At 38.2% G+C, this 7,500-nt stretch overlaps 1 protein-coding gene across 1 annotated transcript in view; it reads left to right on the top strand.

Annotated features, from left to right (window-relative positions):
- Positions 1 to 7,500, top strand: part of LOC130071419 (zinc finger E-box-binding homeobox 1-like) — a 66,138-nt gene that overhangs the window by 17,609 nt on the left and 41,029 nt on the right. The gene's annotated exons all lie outside the window — the stretch shown is intronic.

The raw sequence follows: 7,500 nt of genomic DNA, 5'->3' as shown, positions 1-7,500 counted from the left end.
GTGTGTGTGTGTGTGTGTGTGTGTGTGTGTGTGTGTGTGTGTGTGTGTGTGTGTGTGTGTGTGTGTGTGTGTGTGTGTGAGAGAGGTCATAAAGTGATGGACTTGATCAGAAACAAGACTCAGATCGGCTGTGACGTTTAATCGAATATTTTCTCTTTTTCGGCCCACTCTCTGTAAACACTAGACATGGTTGTGTGTCGCTTAAATCACTTTCTTCCTTATTCTGATGCTCAGTTTGAACTTCAGCAGATCGTCTTGATTTAAATGCTTTGAGTTCCTGCCCTGTGATTGGCTGATTAGATATTTGTGTTAACGAGCAGTTGAACGGGTGTAGCTAATATGGTGAATGTATACATATATATTATATTATATAGTTTAATTTAAAAAAAATAATAATTTTAAGGTTTTTGTAAGAAGTCCTTTATGCTCAGCAAGATTAAATAACAAAATAGTGAAATATTATTATAATGTAAATCCGCTGTTTTCTATGTGAATATACAGTAAAGTGTAATTTATTCCTGTGATCAAAGCTGAATTTTCAGCATCATTACTCCAGTCTTCAGTGTCACATGATCCTTCAGAAATCACTCTAATATGAGGATCTGATGCTCAAGAAACATTTATGATTATTATCAGTTTCATATTTTTGTGGAAACTGATGCATTTTATTCTTCAGGATTCTTTGATGAATAGAAAGTTCAAAAGGACAGCATTTCTTTTGAAATGCTTAGTTTTTGTGGTTTCTCATAATTAGTTCAATCTGAGACATAATTTCCAGAATAGTATATATGTGTTTAAATTCAGTAAGTGCGACTTTCTTCTGCTTAATAAAAAATAAAACATTGTTTTCATCTCTGAGATCATTTCTAGAATCGGATCGGCTCAGTTCCGAGCATCTCCACAAGGTGGCGCTCAGTGCTGAGATATGCAGAACACAAGAGAAACCAGCAAGCATCAAACACACTTTGAGAAGCTGGAGAACCCTCACATTAAACATGCACTAAACTACACGACTGCAGATCTTTAATGACTCGAGGGAAAGTGCCTTTGAGTGTGTAAAAGCTCTTGTCACGGACACTGGGAATATTTGTGAAACCCCAGCACTAATTTCTCAGGCGAATGTTGCAACTGATGTGCAGCAAACCGACGTTCACATTATTGAGCTCAAAGAGCTTTATTTATTCCCGCCCCGCCATTAAAACTTCAAACCCCGTGTTTTTCCTCTCGGAGAATGTTTTAATATTCACCCACCGCTATTGTGCGGTCTGTGCAAATGTACAAAATAAAGAGCCACATCAGAAAGCCTGGAAGATGTTGCAAACATTTTCTTGCGTCGGGAGACGGAAAAAAAAAAGATGAGGAAAACAAATTTGGGGGCGAAGCAAAGGTATTTATTGTGCGGTGTGAGAGCGGGGAGATTCGAGACAAGACAGTCATGACGAGGGATTGGTTTGATTCAGAATGTGGTGTGTATTTGTGATCATAGACTCGCTGTGACATTCCTGGACTGCAGCGCTAACCAGACACACACACACACACACACACACACATGCAAAACAGACATGCAACACAACTACAAGCACACACACTCACACACATGCAACACAGCTGCACACACACGCACACACACACACACACACACACACATGCAACACAACTACATGCACACATGCAACACAGCTGCACACACACACACACACACATGCAACACAACTACATGCACACACACTCACACACATGCAACACAGCTGCACACACACACACACACACACATGCAACACAACTACATGCACACACACTCACACACATGCAACACAGCTGCACACACACACACATGCAACACAACTACATGCACAAACACTCACACACATGCAACACAGCTGCACACACACACACACACACACACACACACATGCAACACAACTACATGCACACACACTCACACACATGCAACACAGCTGGACACACACACATACAACACAACACAACTACATGCACACACACATGCAACACAGCTGGACACACACACACCCACACCCACACACACATGCAACACAACTGGACACACACACATACAACACAACACAACTACATGCACACACACATGCAACACAGCTGCACACACACACACACACACACACACACACACATGCAACACAACTACATCCACACCTACGCACACTTACACACACAAATGGAACACAGCTGTATGCACACACACTCACACATGCAACACACACACACACACACACACACACACATAGACACACACACACACACACACACACACACACACACACACACACACACACACACACACACAAGCAACATAACTCCATGCACACACACTCACACACATGCAACAGTACTGCATGTACACAATCACACACACACACACACACACACACACACACGCAATATAACTGGGCATGCACACACACGCACACACATGCAACATAACTGGGCATGCACACACACATACACACACACACACACACACGCACACTCAAACACATGCAACATAACTGCAAGTACACAATGACACACACACATACACACACACACACACAAAACCAGCACATACAGTACACTCACGATCGCGGTTCAAATCGCCGCCGGTCTGTGAAATGAACATCAGCCGATTTGAAAGTTTCTGCAATGAAATCAAATGGTTTCTCCTGCGTCGCCAAAGCCAGAGATCTCAATATGAGCCTTTCTCATGACTAATGACCCGAGCTGCGCATATCAATAACTGACTCATAAAGAGCAAACTAAACTCGAGCGACACACACATTCACACACACCCAACACACTTGACACATTCAGGGTTTGAGAGACACTTTAATACTGAAGCTTTATATTTAACTGAGATGAGAGAGGTGATATTCTCTAAACACACACATCACAGAAACCACAAAAATGCCAAATGCAAGTAAAAAAAATACGTTTGGCAAGTCAATAAAACAGTTGGCTCGTTACCAGTTTATTAATTGTAGCATAAAATGCATGGTTTAAATTACAGTTGGAAGGCTCCGCACGGAGGTCATGGAATGACGAGAGCGAATCAAATCAAATCAAAGACACGAGCGGCTGCTAAAGAAAACATCTGTCTTGCATCGCGTCTTCTTACTATTTTTACTTTCAGTTTTTCTACAAAGCCCAACGGTTTCTGTGGCGACACATTCTTGACATCGAGCCACCAGGACAAAGCATACGCATCTTCATTTTGCTGCTGGCAATGTTCTCTCAAAGTTATGAACAAACGTCTTTAATAATGTTCTCAGAACGGCATTAGCACAAAAACATTATTTATACTTTTTTTTTTCTCATTTGGACATAAATCTAATGTTTTTTTAAATGTTACACTTTTGAACATTCCGAAACATTCCCATGACGTTTGATGAATTCTAAAATGGAATGTTCGTTTTTAAAACATTTAAATAACTGAATGTGTTCAAAGTTATGCAAAACATTATTAGAAGAACGTATTTTTGTCAGCTGGGTTTGTTTTAGTGGCTTAAAGTGACAGATCTTTTTGTGTGTATCGTTCATCCGAGTGAAATGTATTATTGTAAAAACCTTGTTCTGTTTTATTCATGTGTAAGTTCATAAGTCGACAGCATTGCTGAGTATTTCCTCCTTAAAACTGCAGTGAACCAAAGACAGTCTCAAAAACACGGTTTGAAATCGCTGGTGTTTCTGACGTCACAAACGACCTTGTAACCAATCAGATCAACGTGTGATCGTCAACCAGTGGATCTCTGAGCTGAGGGAGTGAGTGGAGGCGGGGCTCATTTGCATATTCATAGGAAATGATGGCATGGGTGTCGAGTTACAGTCAAGCTATTTTAAGGCATTAAGGGAAGAAAACGTTTAAATATGTCACTTTGGTGATCAAAGATGAGTTTTAAGGGATATAATGATTGACTACAGGGCGACTTTAAAAAAATTAGAGGCAGATCTGAATGCAGTGGATTGTAAGGTCAAAAAATTGTATAAAAATAAACGTGCATGGATGAATCGTTCACAATAAGATCAATAAACATGCGTTTAGATACAAAATAGAAACACAGCTAGAATATTCATAATACAAAATAAAAAAATACACATTTATGTCCAGTTTAGGAACATTTTCTCTATATATTGGCCCTGTATGTACACACAGCACAGACAAACTGCTGTTTTCATGATAAAATCTACTCATATCATTTCCTTTTTCACCCACAACCCCGACAAGCCGAGTTAGATCAGCTCAAACCAGTTTTAGTTCAAGCCATTTCACGCTCCTGGTAAGTTTGAATGATTTCTCTCGCAGAAACGAAGCGCTCTGATAGCAGAGATGTGTGTAAATATGTTGTCATGAGGCGCTGCGCTAAATGCCTGTCATCATCGATTCGTGCCTTCGGCCAGATTTCAGCGCAGGGAATTTCCGAAGCTCTCGTTTGAATATCTCTCACCATCTGAGTCAGGGGTCTCACGTCTCTCTCTCTCACACACACACACACACACACACACACACACTCGTGTCACACCAACATCCTATCTGCATGCAAACACCTTCCTTACTGCGTGTTTTCTCCTCAGGTTTCTGCCTTTTTATGTTTGGTTTTGCTAAATCACACCTTTGCAGTCTGTCGTCCTCTGCGCTAGACTGATCTGATCGCGTTTCTTCCCGTGCCGTTTACGGGAAACCCTGAAGTGTGTGAATCAGCGGGGCCAACCCTGATGGAGAGCGTTTTGCATTCTCTGCGTGGAGAAGCTCAAACTGATCATGCTTTCTGTGTGGAGACAGAGCAAGCTTACTTCACTCGTGTATTTATACACACTTCTTTAGTTCACTAGTTCACATTTACTGTAATCTATGGCCTCATGTGATCATGCATAACAAATGAAAAAGTGCATTTGCATACCAGAAAATGCCTAAGTAGAATAAAATGAATATTCGGTCTTCATTTCCAGTAGATATTTTTGGAAAAAAAAAGACACTTAATGTTAAAACTAAATTCGAACAGGTTTTAGAAAGACAGACATTTTTTAAATAATAATTTTCTCTGTCAATTATTGTGTGAACTAACTCAAACACAATCATTATGTTTCAAGTTATATTGTTTACAACAGCCGCTAAAAGTGTGTAGAAACGTTTTGTTGTCTTTAAATATGTCTGAATATCAGCACAAATGAAATCAAATATTAAGTGTAATTTATTGTAAACAAAAAACATTTCAGAAAAAGACATTTGTTGGGTTTTACTGCTAAAATAACCGTTTTAAATGCTATTACGTTTAAAGTGTGTATATGCATCTTTTTTTTCTTTTTTCTTTCTCTTTTTTACAATAAACGACACTTGAAATCTGATATTTTAGCAGTTAAAATGCAAGTTAATTACAGTTTAGATTTTATATTTAAGCAGTTATAACAGTTTTAACTGCTTAAATAGAAAATCTAAATGGTCATTTATTGTAAAGAAAAATGCACAAAAATTGAACACTTCAGAAAAATATTATTGGGAGTTTTAACTGCGATTTAGTTTTAGTAATTAGCTTGCATTCTTACAGTTAAAATATCAAAAGTTCATGTGTCATTTAGTGTAAAGAAAAAAAAGATGCATATACACACTTTACAATCAAACCGATTTACCTGTTAAAACACTTTAGTTTGTGTTGTTATGTTTGTTGGTGGTTAGTTAGTGGCTGGTAATGTGATTCTGTTCACCTGTGTAAAGTTGAGGAGAACTGACTTCATCACACTAGAAATCACCTGATTCAAACACACTTCAGACATGATGAAGAGCAGCGGCGTTACTGAAGAGACCAGATCTCGGACACTTCATCACATTCACAAGACTCTTTGACATTTGATTGTCTGGGTGTTTGTTTGTGTGTCTTTAAGAGACAGAATAATCACTGAAGAAAACACTCTCTCTGTGTGTGTCTGTCACAGCAAACTATCTCTACTAATATTCCTAGAGTACTGATTTAATGTTCTTTAACTGAAGTGTCAGGTTGGTTTCAGATGTTAAATCCCAGAGGAGAAATAATAACAGAATCAGAAGAAATGGAAACTGAAACATCATACAGGAACAGCCTTTATATTGAGATCTGAAACACTGGTTTCTGGGTAAATACGAGCTTGTTTCTGTAAGACTCGTTCATTAATCTCCATTAATAACACGAACACGTCTGATGAAGCCTGTATATGGAAAAGCTTCACACACACACACTCCCAAAATCTCAATCTCAAGAGATATATCTTTTTAATATCTCAATTGTTTCCTTAAAACAAGTATTAAATGGAGAACGAATTTGCTTATCCGCTTTTTGTCCTAATGAAGAAAGACTCCTGTGATCTCACATGTGTCTCAATAATGGCTAAAAAATATCAAAGTCTGCAATTAAACATCAGAGATCTCAATACGAACCTCATCAGAGTATCTTCTCATACACTGCAGAAAATGCTGTTCTTACTTCGTATTTTTGTCTTGTTTCCAGTCCAAATATCTAAAAATTCAAATATCTAAGAAATTTTTTCTTGTTTTCAAAAAAAAAGAAAAAAGTCAAAAATTAAGTGCTTTTGCACTTTTAAATTAAGTGAGCTTTTTTTTTAAAAACAAGATCAAATTTCTTATGTCATTTAGTAAATGCTTCTTGATGTAAGCATTTTTAGATATTTGGACTGGAAACAAGACTTAATATATAAGAAAAGCTTTATAATTTAGCTTTATAATCTGTACATGATGCTGTGAGTGGCAAGAAAGGGAAAACAATAATTGAAATACACATGCTTATTTGTTGTAATGTATAAAGTTCAACAGATGAAGCTCATAACGTGTGTGTGTGTGTGAGTGTGTGTTTGTGTGTGTGTGTGTGTGTGTTTGTGTTTCTGTGTGTTTTTTGTGTGTGTGTGTGTGATATATACTGTATATATATATATAATGATTGTTCAACAAATAATGTCTATATATCTATCAGATAGTTGTTTTCCCCTTCTTGTCTCTCACTTAAATATACATTTAATACACACATATATATGTATTAATGAAATAATGGAAAACATATTTTTATGACCTGCACATTTTCTATAAGCATGTTCTATTTTTATTTCTCTTAATGAATTTTAGGCGAAACATCTGAAACCCAGTCAATAGAGATAGTGGAGTCTCTCCTGAGACACGGCATCTGACGCCTACAGTGACACACACACACACACACACACACGTTCAGCTGAGGAAGCCGCTGTTATCAGACCTGATCATGAAGTGACTGAGCTTCTCCGGGACTCACACAGGGACTGGTTAGATGATGCAAACAGCAACACATGAGACATACGGTGTTGACCCCGTCTCTGGGACAAGAAGTGCCATGGATGTGTTCTGATGACGTTTCTATAGTGTGTGTGTGTGTGTGTGTGTGTGATGTGGTGTGTCTGTGACTCATTGTCAGAGTGTGAAAATAGCCGAGTCAGATAATCCACTGCGTGCTGTTGAACTTCTTCGAGACATTC

The sequence above is a fragment of the Rhinichthys klamathensis genome, unplaced genomic scaffold (genome assembly GCF_029890125.1).
Source record: "Rhinichthys klamathensis goyatoka isolate OS25496 unplaced genomic scaffold, OSU_Roscu_1.1 h1tg000441l_1, whole genome shotgun sequence".
Taxonomy (NCBI): Eukaryota; Metazoa; Chordata; class Actinopteri; order Cypriniformes; family Leuciscidae; genus Rhinichthys; species Rhinichthys klamathensis.
The sequence above is the reverse complement of the archived record's forward strand: the minus strand, read 5'-3'. Positions and strand labels throughout refer to the sequence as shown.